This window comes from Azolla caroliniana, unplaced genomic scaffold (genome assembly GCF_043228905.1).
Source record: "Azolla caroliniana isolate FFs.n. ecotype wild unplaced genomic scaffold, voAzoCaro1.0.p SCAF_15, whole genome shotgun sequence".
Taxonomy (NCBI): domain Eukaryota; kingdom Viridiplantae; phylum Streptophyta; class Polypodiopsida; order Salviniales; family Salviniaceae; genus Azolla; species Azolla caroliniana.
This window is the reverse complement of record NW_028230450.1, coordinates 3,840,029-3,855,681: the sequence shown is the minus strand read 5'-3', so window position 1 is coordinate 3,855,681 and position 15,653 is coordinate 3,840,029. Positions and strand designations below refer to the sequence as shown.

At 39.4% G+C, this 15,653-nt stretch overlaps 4 non-coding genes across 4 annotated transcripts; all 4 read right to left on the bottom strand.

Annotated features, from left to right (window-relative positions):
* Window positions 1-9,599: 9,599 nt before the first annotated feature.
* Window positions 9,600-9,670, bottom strand: TRNAG-GCC (transfer RNA glycine (anticodon GCC)). Its single transcript has one exon. It is a non-coding gene; the product is annotated as a tRNA-Gly (tRNA).
* Window positions 9,671-10,711: 1,041 nt separating this feature from the next.
* TRNAG-GCC (transfer RNA glycine (anticodon GCC)) lies at window positions 10,712-10,782 on the bottom strand. Its single transcript has one exon. It is a non-coding gene; the product is annotated as a tRNA-Gly (tRNA).
* A 2,153-nt stretch (window positions 10,783-12,935) lies between these two features.
* TRNAG-GCC (transfer RNA glycine (anticodon GCC)) lies at window positions 12,936-13,006 on the bottom strand. Its single transcript has one exon. It is a non-coding gene; the product is annotated as a tRNA-Gly (tRNA).
* Window positions 13,007-14,048: 1,042 nt separating this feature from the next.
* TRNAG-GCC (transfer RNA glycine (anticodon GCC)) lies at window positions 14,049-14,119 on the bottom strand. The gene has a single exon. It is a non-coding gene; the product is annotated as a tRNA-Gly (tRNA).
* Between the last annotated feature and the right edge of the window lie 1,534 nt (window positions 14,120-15,653).

Here is a 15,653-nt window from a genome sequence, read left to right as displayed (position 1 = left end):
TGGTTTCGATTTTTAATAAACGGTTCGGTTCGGTTCTAAAACTCGGGTTTATCGGTTTCAATGGTTTGGTTTAAAGGTTTATTGGTTTTTGGTTGACTTTTTGTTTTTTTTTCCAAAAGAAGAATATACTCCATTAGTTAAAATGACATACAATACACAACTTTAGACATTACCTACTTCCGTATGGACTACATCACATATTTATCTTACACTAAATAGCCCATATGTTTGTTCTCCATGTTTGTTGTGTCATTCACGCCCCTCTATCATCTAATGGGAGGGGGGAACAACCATCTCGGTACTACGTATTGCCATCGTATCTCCACTCCAATTTCTGTAGCCATCGGTGTAGTACACCATCGTTTTCTGAATTTCAGTCTCATTAAATCTGAAGCATCATCTATTCCATCAATCCGCTCATATTGGGCCCTCAATGTAGTTATTAGCATGTGCCATATTAGCTTAATAGATTCTGTTGGAGGCCGTTTGTTTGCTGAAAATACCCTGGTACATCTTGCGGTCCAAATGTTCCATATGATAATGGGTGCTAACAACATCCATAGATCTACAATTTTCTGCTTCTGGGCATTACTTCTAGGTGCACTTTTACCAACGATCACTCGAATAGTCCCATTCTCCCCTTTGTACATAGTTGTACATGTGCTATCAAAATTCTCTACGTCATCATCAAGACAATTCCAACAAGCATGTCCCCAATTGAGGGTAAATGAGCTAGAGGCATGGCAAAGCAATCGTAATGCCCTTCTCCATACTACCATAGCCTCATGACATTCCCAAAGACAATGGGAAATGCTTTCTAGTTGTCCACATGCACTACATCTTGGGTCTACATTGGGGCCTTTAGCCCATGCCCCTACTGGCAAGGCTCTATGCACAATAAGCCATAAGCACATCATTATCTTGCGGTCACCGCTGTCATGCCATATCATTTTCCAGAATTTAGCTAATCTCCTTTCACTAATGCCCTCTTGTATCCAAAATTTACGAGCTGCAATATCTTGGTGTTCTTGTTTTAGGATAATTTGCCTCTCGATTTTCGTGTTGTACTTGAAAAATTGCACCAACTTGGCACCATCACTTGGACCTTGAGTTTTCCAGAAATACATCGCAGGGTCCCATGATAGCTGATTTGAATTCCCTTCTATCGGCCAACACACCGTCGTTGGTTTGAGCTCACTTGGTTTGGGGTCAACTATCATAGCCTTTCCATTTTTTGCAAGCAACCTAATTGGCCTTTCACTTTGATAGGCTGGTTGCTCACATATTACCCTTCTATGATCTATTTTGTAGTAGCATGCCTCATTAGAGTTGGCTTTCATTCCCTTAATTCCAATTACATAATTTTCAGCATCGATGAGTCCTGTCCATTCCATTTCAGAGGGGCTTATGGCTGCTTCTTCCAAGATTTGCCCGCTGCGTGCAAAGGCATCTGTAATCCTCATTAGCATGCATTTACCCCTGTTTATCCTCCATATTCTAGCCTTTTGAGTGCCCACATCATTACGTAGAAATCTCTTCCAATTTGCCAATGTATTCCCTTGGGCATTGATTAAATTGGCCCATTTGAAACCTGTTTTTTGTCCTATCATCAGCCCATCCACATCTCTAATTAATGGGTTCCAAACAATAGGCATGTACATTCGAGCATATGCATCATTTCTCCACCTACAAACGATTCCCTTTCTTATTCCATTCCATGCCTTCATAATTCCAACAACACATATACTCTGTGTACATCCCCGGTATTTGGGTCGCATTTCAGGCACAAACCCCCAAAAAGGGCTACTTGGCCAACTCCCACCATGTCTTGGCAACCACATATTCCATCTGCGTCGCCAGAGAATTTTCCAAGGTGCCTCGGGTGGTTGCAAGCTCCTGACCACCAATTTGCCGAGCAAAGCCTTCGTTTGCACCACAGGATCTATTAGTCCCACCCCACCTTCACGTTTATCTTTTATGAGTGTAGTCCATGCAACCTTTGCACAAGCATGTTTTTCCTCGGTGCCCCCCCATAAGAAATTTCTGATCAACCTTTTTATCAATTTCATCGACTTGGGTGCGATTATCCAACATGCCACAGTATGCCATATTGTGGCCATTAGCACCTGATTTGCAATCACAATCTTGGCTGCAAAGGATAATTTTCTTGCATTCCACCATATTAACTTCACTTTTATTTTGTCCACAAGTAGAGTGTAGTGTTCTGAGCGATCAATGTCCATCCCGATTTTGAAACCCAAGTATCTAGTAGCTTCTCCTCTCCTCAACCATCTGAAATTAGGGTCTGGAGCCCAATTGACCACAGGCTTATTGCTAATCCAAATGCCCACTGATTTATTCCAAATTATATTCGCACATGACCCCCTACAAAACTCATTTATTGCACTTTGTAGTCTGTCCAAGTTGTTTGCATCCCCCTTAACATAAATTGTTGTATCATCATCATATTCTGTATCAAGCATCATTCCTGCATCCTCGGGTAGGGGAAGGCCTTGTATTTGCCAATATCTATCACTAATCTGATAATGCAACACTTCCGCTGCAATAATGAATAGGTACGAGGCCAATGGGCATCCCTGGCGTACCGATCGTGTCATCCTAAAGCTCTTCCCCAAGCTTCCAGCCATTAAAACCTGGCTGGAAGCATCCCTATAAAAGGCAGCCAATCCAAGGATCCATTGCTGCTCGAAGCTTAGGGCAGCCATCACTGCTTCTAGGAATTCCCATGAGATCCTATCATATGTTTTTTCAAAATCGAGTAACATTACTGCTAGGTCCACTTCTTGCTCCTCTGCCCATGCTGAATACTCCCAAAAAGTTATCACATTGTCAACAATGCTCCGGTTTTCGAGGAAGCCAGTTTGCGTTGTATGTATTATGTCCCCTAGGACCGTTTTCAATTGACTACTTACAACTTTAGCCATGATCTTATAGCCATTAGTGAGAATCGTCAAAGGTCGCCAATTATCAAGCATAGTTAGATCTTTCCCATCCTTGGGAATTAAATAAATCATTCCTTGATACAATGTCGGAGGCATTAAACCTTCAGCCATAATGTATTGCATCCCTTCCAACATGTCATCCTTAATTAAATCCCAATATTTGATGTAAAAATATATAGGGAGTCCATCTATGCCTGCACAACTTTGTTTGTTCATATCTGAAATTGCATCCCACAATTCTTGTATACAAATAGGGGTATTTAGACGGTCCATCATCTGAGCCGAAACTCTCTTCGGTATCCTATTTATTATATTTCTAAAGGCATCCTGCTCAATATGATCCTCGTTGCATACATTCAGTAGTTGCATATAATAGCTCGTGGCCATTCCAAGCATTTCCTTCGCGCACGTGGTCATTGTGCCATCTGTCTTTTTCAAACATGAAGGTTGGGTCCCAGAGCCTTTGCATTTTACAGCTTCAAAAAAACCTTTCATAACACGGTCTCCTACCCTCATCCAATTTACTGCTTTACTACGATAGGCATTAGTAGTCCTTAGTTTCTAATACATATCCAGTTTGCATTTTGCCTCCTCTAGTTGGGCCTCAATCCATACATTATTCAGGTATTGTTCTCTTAGTCGCTGCATAGAAGCGAGTGTCCATTGCATTCTTTGTAGTTTCTCCTTCATCTCCTTTCTAATTTCAGTTGCTTTCTTCCGAAAGAAACATGCACATTCCTCAATTTTCCCAGCCAGCCTATGAGCGGGATCATGATACATCCATTTGACATTAGACCATAGTCTTCTTATATCATTAGTCCATTTATTGTCCATGACCAACTCCTTGCTCCCCTTCACATTATGTGGATTGCATCGACTGTTTTTTTTTATATGTAACAGGATAGGTGCATGGTCTGAGAACATCGTTCCAGGACAAATTATGCATTTGCCTTTCATATCTATGAGCCGAGGGTCCAAATACCATCTGTCCAACATGGACATTCTCCTCCCATGAACGCTTCCTCCTACTCTAGAGTATAGAAGAGATTTTTCTTTTTGCATCTGAAAGTTAGATGCATTCCAACAATCTATCACGTTATATGCTAAACAAAACTTATCCCATGCATCTTTTTCCGCCCCTTGCACCGTGCCATTTGCATTTCCGCTTATATCTTCTTGTTGCTCCACCATATTAAAATCTCCTCCAATGATCCACATATCTGCATCTGGTTTCTTGTCCACTAGTTGCAACCAGAATTCCTTTATTTCAGTAGTAGAATTTGGGGCATATATGTTCAGTATGCCCAAGTGCCCATATCTATGTTTGATCCTTATATAGACAGCCCGACCCTCTACTAAACATCCTCTGCCTGTGAATGTTGCATTATACTTAGCTTTCATTGCTATGAGTACTCCCCCGTGAATCTGTCTGTCCCCCGTAGCTGCCGACCATGTATTGGTCCAACTGCCAGGGCAGATGTTTCCAATTTTGTCGATCTTATCCCCATCTAGGTGATGCTCTTGCACCATGATAACATCAAGCACTATTGCCTCCGTGCATCGCTGAATTTCAGCAGCTAATACATTGTTCTTCATGTGGAATTGGCTACCACCAATTCCTTGTATATTCCATGTTAGCAAGCTAAGATTCATTTTAGCATATACCGTGCCTCTTTAGTGGCCCAACCAATGCATTTTCAGCTTCCACTAGGTTCGCAAAGATCATATCTTGGAGATTATCCTCTTCTAATGTCACCATTTCAAGGTGGTATACCATGAATTCCGTGATCATTCGAGGTAGCTTCCTAAATTTCACATTTATATAGCATATGCCTTGCTCATTCACCTTGCCCGAGCTCCATAGCATGGCATCTTTCCATTGTCTTTTCATTTTCACACTTATTGCGGTACCATATGTTGAATCTACATGAGCACCCATTTGTTGTTCCAACCATCCGAGTGCTTCTTCTCTGTTGTGGGGCTCCTTATTTCCCACGACCAGCATATAGGACAGTCCAACGATTTGATCTTCGTCCTCACAATGACTATAGATATTGATTCTACACATGTTGTCCTTCTTCATCTCAACCCCACACATTTCCTTGAACCACTTTTTGCCTGTCAGTTTCAATTTGATTTGTTGCCCAGTAGTCGATAGGGGGGGTCACTTTGTATTGAGGATTCCATTTCACTCTTGACCGTTTACGCATACCTTTATGTTTCTCCATCCCATTCTCTTCCTCTTTTCTAGCACGCATGTGCCTTTTCATTTTTGCTATCCCCTTAATATGTTGGGTTGTCACTAGCGACTTATCTTGCTCTTTCAAGGGGCTTACATCCTTTTGATTTCTTATTTCTCCTTCCTCATCCATACATTCTTGATGCATCAACATTGTCTTCCTACTGCCATGTCTGCATATCATTAATAACATTCACAAAGTTGCTCTCCGAATGTGCCTTTGATCTTGCTTCCTTGTCATTAGCTATGTTTTCATTGTCCTCTATGGCTAAGAGTTCATATTTGTTGCTAAGTTGATGCCATTCTTGTCTGAGCATAATTTTTTGTTTTCCTTTATTATTCATATACTTCCATCCATCTTCATTCATCCACATTGCATGGTTTGTTCTCATATTTTTCTGTTGTGTCAAACTTGTTGGGCTTTTCCATCCATGCTTCCCATTTCTACGATGCATGATCTCCTTACCTCTAGGGCATTCTCGGGCCATATGCCCCATTTGTCTACAAACAAAGCATTGCCCTGGAAGTCCGGCATATTCCATTGGATGTACATGGTCAGGCATGAGTTTGCTGCTTAACACCATTGTTTGTGGTAAGGTCTTTACATCAGAGACAATTAATTTCATCCTCGGCATTTCACTTACTCTCTCTGCAAATGTTTTTTCCAAACATTGCCCTCCCATACTCTTCCCAATGGCTGGGAGAAAGGACTCCCATTTCTTAGGTAAACCAGGGAAAAAGGCCGTTATTACTGCTGGATTTCCTATACAAGCATTTGCTTTACACATGTCAAAATCCACATTCCATTTGAATACATACGCTCTTGCATTGTGCCATGTCAATGGATTGTTCTCGATAATTTTACATATATTCGTATCAGGCATCACAGTAACATGGTAGAACCCCTTTCCCATAAATGTGATGTCCATCACTCTTCCAAGGTTTTCTTGCAGGCAACTTTGCAACCAATCACGCAACAACGGGCGATTTGGTCGACTACCCACCACTTTCACCACAAATGATTCCTGTCTAAGTCTTGCGATTTCACTCTCCATGATGCATTCTTCTTCCGGGGAGAGAACGAAGGCTCCCATAGCTTGCATTGAGTTATCACCTAACCTATTCATCCCCTCTGTCCCCTGTTCTAGATCATCATCATAATCATTAGAGGTTTGATCCTCACATACCTGCGTCCCCTTGGTGGCAAGAGGATTTCGAGTTGCAGTTCGTGCAGCCTCCACAGGTTCTGAGACGCTGGTTGATGCCCCCTCTGTTGTCATCACTGTTGTCATCACCGCCATCACTGCGAGCTGCTGTTCGTGCAGCCTCCCGACGAGCTCCTCCTGCTGTTCGTTGTTCGTATTCCTAGTTGACTTTTTTTTTGCCTTAATTATTTATTAATTTAATGGTTTTTTATTAATTTAATTAATTTAACTTAAATGCGTATTTAATTTACTAGTTTAATTAAAGTTTCTTTTATTGATTTGATGAATTTTACTTAAACGCTTATTTAATTTAATGTATATTTGATTATTTAGATTTTTAATTAGTTTTACTTAAATGGTTATGTTTAAATTTTGTACTAAATGGTTTGGTTTGGTTTCAACTTTTCCCTAAACGGTTTGGGTTTAAATGATTTGGTTTACCTTTTCTCTTAAATGGTTTGGTTTAAATGGCTTGAGTGTTCATACACGGCTTCGTTTGGTTTTTGTTCTATATAAATGGTTTGGTTTGGTTTGGTTTTAAGGCAAAGAAACTGAACTGAACCGTGGCCATTGCTACTTACAACGGGGGTCACAATGGAGTATGGTCACCCACTAACTAACTACGTGTGTAATGTAATGGAACATGTTGAATTGCAAATAAGCAAGATGAACACTCCATTGAAGAAAGAATTCCCACTCGCTCTGTTGAAGAAAATTGTCACACTAGTACTCTCTTCAACTTTTGAATCTATTTGCCATCCTCTCCACATAGGCCATAATCTCTGTTTTGTATGGATTCAATTTTCATTTCTAGGTTTGGTCTTGGATTTTGGACAATTTGGGTCTCCGAAGTCAAGACTACATAACTTATGATCTTAGAAACATTTTGTGGCTGGAAATTTGTGTAACTTGATGTTTTAAGTATGTTCAAAACACATTTTGTGTTTTTTAGTGGTTAAAATATTTGTGGTGGCTAAAATTTTAATGCTTTGATGAAATCAGAGACGAAACAGTGCTTGGAATGATCTCTTACTTATTGTTTTATATTGGGAAGAAGATTTATATGTGTTTTAATTTTAATGGTGGAAGTTTTATATATTTAAAACTCAAAGATTTTGATGATAGATTTTTTTAATACTTAGAAGAGTCGTTAAAGCGAGATTGTCGATTAATGACAATCAAATATGTCTTAGGGGGGCTACTAGTGTAACACCACTGAAATTTCTGAGATAAGGGTGAATCGCCGATTGGTTCGGACTCGCGTGTCGATGCTCTTCGTTTACGGGAATCAATGACTACAAGAGAGAAATTATTTGGATCCGCCCAACCACCCTCTATCCAGCTTAAAATAGAATATACTTCTTCATTCTCTTGTCAGTCCCCCCCCCCCCCCATATGGTACATGAGTACCTTATGGAAGTGAGTGCACTCTAGGGGGTTCCATCCCTTATTAGATTATTGAGTGCACTCTAGAGAGATTCCACCCGTCACATATGTATTAGATTATTGAGTGCACTCTAGAGAGATTCCATCCCTCACATAGTTATTAGCTTATTGAGTGCACTTCAGAGAGATTCCATCCCTCACATTGCACTTAGGCAATGGTACACATGCCACAAACCCATGACTCACACCTTGAGTCATGGGTGTCTTCTCCATCTATCGAGTAGACTTAGGAGCCCACGACTCTTACTCCGAGTCATGGGCGCCTTCTCTATCCGTCGAGAAAGACCCTTACCTCAATCCATCGAGGTGGCGTGTTGCGGTTCCGATCACAGAACCCCTCAACACATCGGATGTGTTACAACTAGGGAGCTCATTATGACCCACCTCTTGCCCCCATATAGGTATGGTCTTCACCTGACATTGTCCATACTTCCATTCATAGGGGTTTTAGAGTTACATAATAAGATAACTATCCTTGTGCGTCTCTTCTTCTTCTTGCGTCATTGTATACAATACCTCCACCTTCTCATGGTCGCATATGTTTCCGATATACAACACATGCTATTCACTTGTGACTTGTTCTAACCAATATTCAAAATATTGTCATTGTAGTAGTACCTTGATCCTCGTTGTGTATTACTTGCAACAATTTCATGTGTAATTTGTGCAAAATGCACAAGTGCATATCAAAGACAAGTTGAATTAGGACAAACAATGCATCTTCCATTGGAGAGGTGCAACAATGTAATTTTGAGAAGTAAGCATGATGTAAGTGGTACTTGTCGAGGGTTGCCATATTTCTTTATATGAGAAAAACACTTCTTTTATAGAGGAGTGATGTCAAGAAGACAATTATAACATGTGACCATCATGTCATAATATATCCTTGATATAACCATCCACCAAGACCAAATGGCTTTATGTGTTAGGTGATGGGTGAAATTAGTTAATGTGTAGCCAAATAATATTATGGTGGACAACTTAAGAAGGTTTCATGACAATTTTCATGATGTTTTTTTGTTAGAGCTAGATCCTAATGTAGGCATGAGATAAGGGAATATATTATTAAAAAAAAGAGAGGAAAGAGAGAAAGAAGGGTGTCGATCAATCTGACCACCCTTGAGTGAAGGGATCGAGATGGACTTGAACCTTGATTGGCGTTCCATACCACCATTGTGGTGTCGAATCGTACTTGGTATTCTGGCACTCGCTTCAAGAGTTAATCACCACAAGGACAGAGTCTCGACGTAGTCGATCATGTGCCAAATGAGGGTAGCTAGGCCTCATATTTATAGCCAGACCTAAGGCCCCCCCAGGCAAGTTCACAGTTGGCCTTTAATGGGTTGTCTCAATCCCAAGGATGAAAAGTAATCCTTCCCTTCTTTACACTCTCGTTTAACCCTCACACTTTATCCACGTGTATAAAATACTATAGTACGTTTACGGTTCATACGCATTACATTGGCCGAGAATCGAACACGGGTTTGTACTGTGGCAGGGTACTATTCTACAACTAGACCACCAATGCAAGTATGGCATGTTAAAATATTTTCATCTTCTCTAAGAGAAATAACAAACAAGAAGAAATTGCGTCATCGTGTCTTTTATGCATCATCGAACTTCATTGTTAGATTGGCTAGTTAGAAAACTGCTTCATAACCTTACTGCGGCCAACATTCTCACGCTAGATGTGGAATTTTGAGTGCTATATATAGTAAGCATTTTCGTTTTAGGATTCATACGAATTGCATTGGCCGGGAATCGAACCCGGGTCTGTACCGTGGCAGGGTACTATTCTACCACTAGACCACCAATGCAAGTGTTAAAATATTTTCGTGTACTATAATAGAAATGATGAAACAAGCACCAATTATGTCATCAAGTCTTTATGATGTTTAACAACTTGTGGCCATACTTGTCTAAGGTTCTCTTAAGGAAATTCTTTCTACATCAACAAACTCACATGTTCATTGCTAGATTGGCTCGCGCTAAAACTATTTCGTACCCTCATTGCGGCCAACATTCTCTACATCTGATTCGTACAATGCCCATGTATTGAAAATCTTTAGTGCACTCCATGTGCTTGACATTCAACGCTAGATATGGAATATTGAGTGCTAAATATAGTAAGTTTCAAGTTTCATACGGATTACATTGGTCGAGAATCGAACTTGGGTTTGAACCATGGCAACGTACTATCCTACCACTAGACCACCGATGCAAGTATGACATGTTAAAATATTTTAATCTTCTATACGAAAAATAATTAAACAAGAACCGATTACATCATCATGTCTTTATGATGTTTAACTTGTGGCGATACTTGCCTAAAGTTGTCTGAGGGAAATTCTTTTCGCATCATAAAACTCACATGTTCATTGTTAGATTGGCTCACTATAAAACTATTTCGTACCCTCGTTGCGGCTAACATTCTCTACATCTGATTCGTACAATGCCCATCTATTGAAATCTTTAGTGCTCTCCATGTGCTTGACATTCTACGCTAGATGTGGAATATTGTTTGCTATGTATATAGTAAGTTAAAGGTTAAGATTCATGCGCATTACATTGGCCGAGAATCGAACACGGGTTTGTACCGTGGCAATGTACTATTCTACCACTAGACCACCAATGCAAGTATGGCATGTTAAAATATTTCCATCTTCTCTAAGAAAAATAACGAAACAAGAAGCAATTACGTCATCATGTCTTTTACGCATCAACAAAGTCACATGTTCATCGTTAGATCGGCTCGTTAGAAAACTGCTTCGTACCCTTACTGCGGCCAACATTCTCACGCTAGATGTGGAACTTTGAGTGCTTTATATAGTAAGTTTCGTTTTAGGATTCATACAAATTGCATTGGCCGGGAATCGAACCCGGGTCTGTACCGTGGCAGGGTACTATTCTACCACTAGACCACCAATGCAAGTGTTAAAATATTTTCGTGTACTATAACAGAAATGATGAAACAAGAACAAATTACGTCATCAAGTCTTTATGACGTTTAACAACTTGTGGCCATACTTGTCTAAGGTTCTCTTAAGGAAATTCTTTATACATCAACAAACTCACATGTTCATTGCTAGATTGGCTCGCGCTAAAACTATTTCGTACCCTCGTTGCGGCCAACATTCTCTACATCTGATTCGTACAATGCCCATGTATTGAAAATCTTTAGTGCACTCCATGTGCTTGACATTCAACGCTAGATATGGAATATTGAGTGCTAAATATAGTAAGTTTCAGGTTTCATATGGATTACATTGGTCGAGAATCGAACCTGGGTTTGAACCGTGGCAACATACTATCCTATGACTAGACCACCGATGCAAGTATGACATGTTAAAATATTTTGATCTTCTCTACGAAAAATAATTAAACAAGAACCGATTACATCATCACGTCTTTATGATGTTTAACTTTTGGAGATACTTGCCGAAAGTTGTCTGAGGGAAATTCTTTTCGCATCAACAAACTCACATGTTCATTGTTAGATTGGTTCATTATAAAACTATTTCGTACCCTCGTTGCGGCTAACATTCTCTACATCTGATTCGTACAATGCCCATCTATTGAAATCTTTAGTGCTCTCCATGTGCTTGACATTCTACGCTAGATGTGGAATATTGTTTGCTATGTATATAGTAAGTTAAAGGTTTAGGATTCATACGCAATACATTGGCCGAGAATCGAACACGGGTTTGTACAGTGGCAAGGTACTATTCTACGACTAGACCACCAATGCAGGTATGGCATGTTAAAATATTTCCATCTTCTCTAAGAAAAATAACGAAACAAGAAGCAATTACGTCATCATGTCTTTTACGCATCAACAAAGTCACATGTTCATTGTTAGATTGGCTCGCTAGAAAACTGCCTCGTACCCTTACTGCGGCCAACATTCTCACGCTAGATGTGGGATTTTGAGTGCTATATATAGTAAGTTTCGTTTTAGGATTCATATGAATTTCATTGGTCGGGAATCGAACTCGGGTTTGTACCGTGGCAGGGTACTATTCTACCACTAGACCACCAATGCAAGTGTTAAAATATTTTCGTGTTCTATAAAAGAAATGATGAAACAAGAACCAATTACATCATCAAGTCTTTATGATGTTTCGCAACTTGTGGCCATACTTGTGTAAGGTTCTCTTAAGGAAATTCTTTATACATCAACAAACTAACATGTTCATTGCTAGATTGCCTCGCGCTAAAACTATTTCGTACCCTCGTTATGGCCAACATTCTCTACATCTGATTCGTACAATGCCCATGTATTGAAAATCTTTAGTGCACTCCATGTGCTTGACATTCAACGCTAGATATGGAATCTTGAGTGCTAAATATAGTAAGTTTCACGTTTCATACGGATTACATTGGTCGAGAATCGAAGCTGGGTTTGAACCGCGGTAACGTACTATCCTACGACTAGACCACCGATGCAAGTATGACATGTTAAAATATTTTCATCTTCTTTACGAAAAATAATTAAACAAGAACCGATTACATCATCATATCTTATGATGTTTAACTTGTGGCGATACTTGCCTAAAGTTGTCTGAGGGAAATTCTTTTCGCATCAACAAACTCAATTGTTCATTGTTACATTGGCTCACTATAAAACTATTTCGTACCTTGTTGCGGCCAACATTCTCTACATCTGATTCGTACAATGCCCATCTATTGAAATCTTTAGTGCTCTCCATGTGCTTGACATTCTACACTAGATGTGGAATATTGTTTGCTATGTATATAGTAAGTTAAAGGTTTAGGATTCATACGCAATACATTGGCCGAGAATCGAACACGGGTTTGTACCGTGGCAAGGTACTATTCTACCACTAGACCACCAATGCAAGTATGGCATATTAAAATATTTCCATCTTCTCTAAGAAAAATAACGAAACAAGAAGCAATTACGTCATCATGTCTTTTACGCATCAACAAACTCACATGTTCATCGTTAGATTGGCTAGCTAGAAAACTGCTTCGTACCCTTACTGCGGCCAACGTTCTCACAATAGATGTGGAATTTTGAGTGCTATATATAGTAAGTTTAATTTTAGGATTCATACGAACTGCATTGGCCGGGAATCGAACCCGGGTTTGTACCGTGGCAGGGTACTATTCTACCACTAGACCACCAATGCAAGTGTTAAAATATTTTCGTGTACTATAACAGAAATGATTAAACAAGAACAAATTACGTCATCAAGTCTTTATGATGTTTAGCAACTTGTGGCCATACTTGTCTAAGGTTCTCTTAAGCAAATTCTTTATACATCAACAAACTCACATGTTCATTGCTAGATTGGCTCCCTATAAAACTATTTCGTACCCTCGTTTCGGCCAACATTCTCTACATCTGATTCGTACAATGCCCATGTATTGAAAATCTTTAGTGCACGCCATGTGCTTGACATTCAACGCTAGATATGGAATCTTGAGTGCTAAATATAGTAAGTTTCAGGTTTCATACGAATTACATTGGTCGAGAATCGAACTTCGGCTTGAACCGTGGCAACGTACTATCCTACCACTAGACCACAGATGCAAGTATGACAAATTAAAATATTTTGATCTTCTCTAAGAAAAATAATTAAACAAGAACCGATTACATCATCATGTCTTTATGATGTTTAACTTTTGGAGATACTTGCCTAAAGTTGTCTGAGGGAAATTCTTTTCGCATCAACAAACTCACATGTTCATTGTTAGATTGGTTCATTAAAAAACTATTTCGTACCCTCCTTGTGGCTAACATTCTCTACATCTGATTCGTACAATGCCTATCTATTGAAATCTTTAGTGCTCTCCATGTGCTTGACATTCTATGCTAAATGTGGAATATTGTTTGCTATGGATATAGTAAATTAAAGGTTTAGGATTCATACGCATTACATTGGCCGAGAATCGAACACGGGTTTGAACCGTGGCAAGGTACTATTCTACGACTAGACCACCAATGCAATTATGGCATGTTAAAATATTTCCATCTTCTCTAACAAAAATAACGAAACAAGAAGCAATTACGTCATCATGTCTTTTACGCATCAACAAAGTCACATGTTCATCGTTACATTGGCTCGCTAGAAAACTTCTTCGTACCGTTACTGCGGCCAATATTCTCACGCTAGATGTGGAATTTTGAGTGCTATATATAGTAGGTTTCATTTTAGGATTCATACGAATTGCATTGGCTGGGAATCGAACCCGGGTCTATACCGTGGCAGGGTACTATTCTACCACTAGACCACCAATGCAAGTGTTAAAATATTTTCAAGTTCTATAAGAGTAATGATGAAACAAGAACCAATTACATCATCAAGTCTTTATGATGTTTAGCAACTTATGGCCATACTTGTCTAAGGTTCTCTTAAGGAAATTCTTTATACATCAACAAACTCACATGTTCATTGCTAGATTGGCTCGTGCTAAAACTATTTCCTACCCTCATTGCGGCCAAAATTCTCTACATCCGATTCTTACAATGCCCATGTATTGAAATCTTTAGTGCACTCCATGTGCTTGACATTCGACGCTAGATATGGAATCTTGAGTGCTAAATATATTAAGTTTCACGTTTCATACGGATTACATTGGTCGAGAATCGAAGCTGGGTTTGCACCGCGGCAACGTACTATCCTACCACTAGACCACCGATGCAAGTATGACATGTTAAAATATTTTCATCCTCATTACGAAAAATAATTAAACAAGAACCGATTACATCATCATGTCTTTATGATGTTTAACTTGTGGCGATACTTGCCTAAAGTTGCCTGAGGGAAATTCTTTTCGCATAAACAAACTCACATGTTCATTGTTAGATTGGCTCACTATAAAACTATTTCGTACCCTCGTTGCGGCCAACATTCTTTACATTTGATTCGTACAATGCCCATCTATTGAAATCTTTAGTGCTCTCCATGTGCTTGACATTCTACGCTAGATGTGGAATATTGTTTCCTATGTATATAGTAAGTTAAAGGTTTAGGATTCATACGCATTACATTGGCCTAGAATCGAACATGGGTTTGTACCGTGCCAAGGTACTATTCTACCAGTAGACCACCAATGCAAGTATGGCATGTTAAAATATTTCCATCTTCTCTAAGAAAAATAACGAAACAAGAAGCAATTACGTCATCATGTCTTTTGCGCATCAACAAAGTCACATGTTCATTGTTAGATTGGCTCGCTAGAAAACTGCTTCGTACCCTTACTGCGGCGAACATTCTCACGCTAGATGTAGAATTTTGAGTGCTAGACATAGTAAGTTTCGTTTTAGGATTCATACGAATTGCATTGGTCGGGAATCGAGCTCGGGTCTGTACCGTGGCAGGGTACTATTCTACCACTAGACCACCAATGCAAGTGTTAAAAAAATTTCGTGTTCTATAAGAGAAATGATGAAACTTGTGGCCATACTTGTCTAAGGTTCTCTTAAGGAAATTCTTTATACATCAACAAACTCACATGTTCATTGCTAGATTGGCTCGCTATATAACTATTTCGTACCCTCGTTGCGGCCAACATTCTCTACATCTGATTTGTACAATGCCCATGAATTGAAATCTTTAGTGCTCTCCATGTGCTTGACATTCTACGCTAGATGTGGAATCTTGATTGCTAAATATAGTAAGTTAAAGGTTTAGGATTCATACGGTTTACATCGGTCGAGAATTGAACTTGGGTTTGTACCATGGCAACGTACTATCCTACCACTAGACCACCGATGCAAGTATGACATGTTAAAATATTTTCATCTTCTCTACGAAAAATAACGAAACAAGA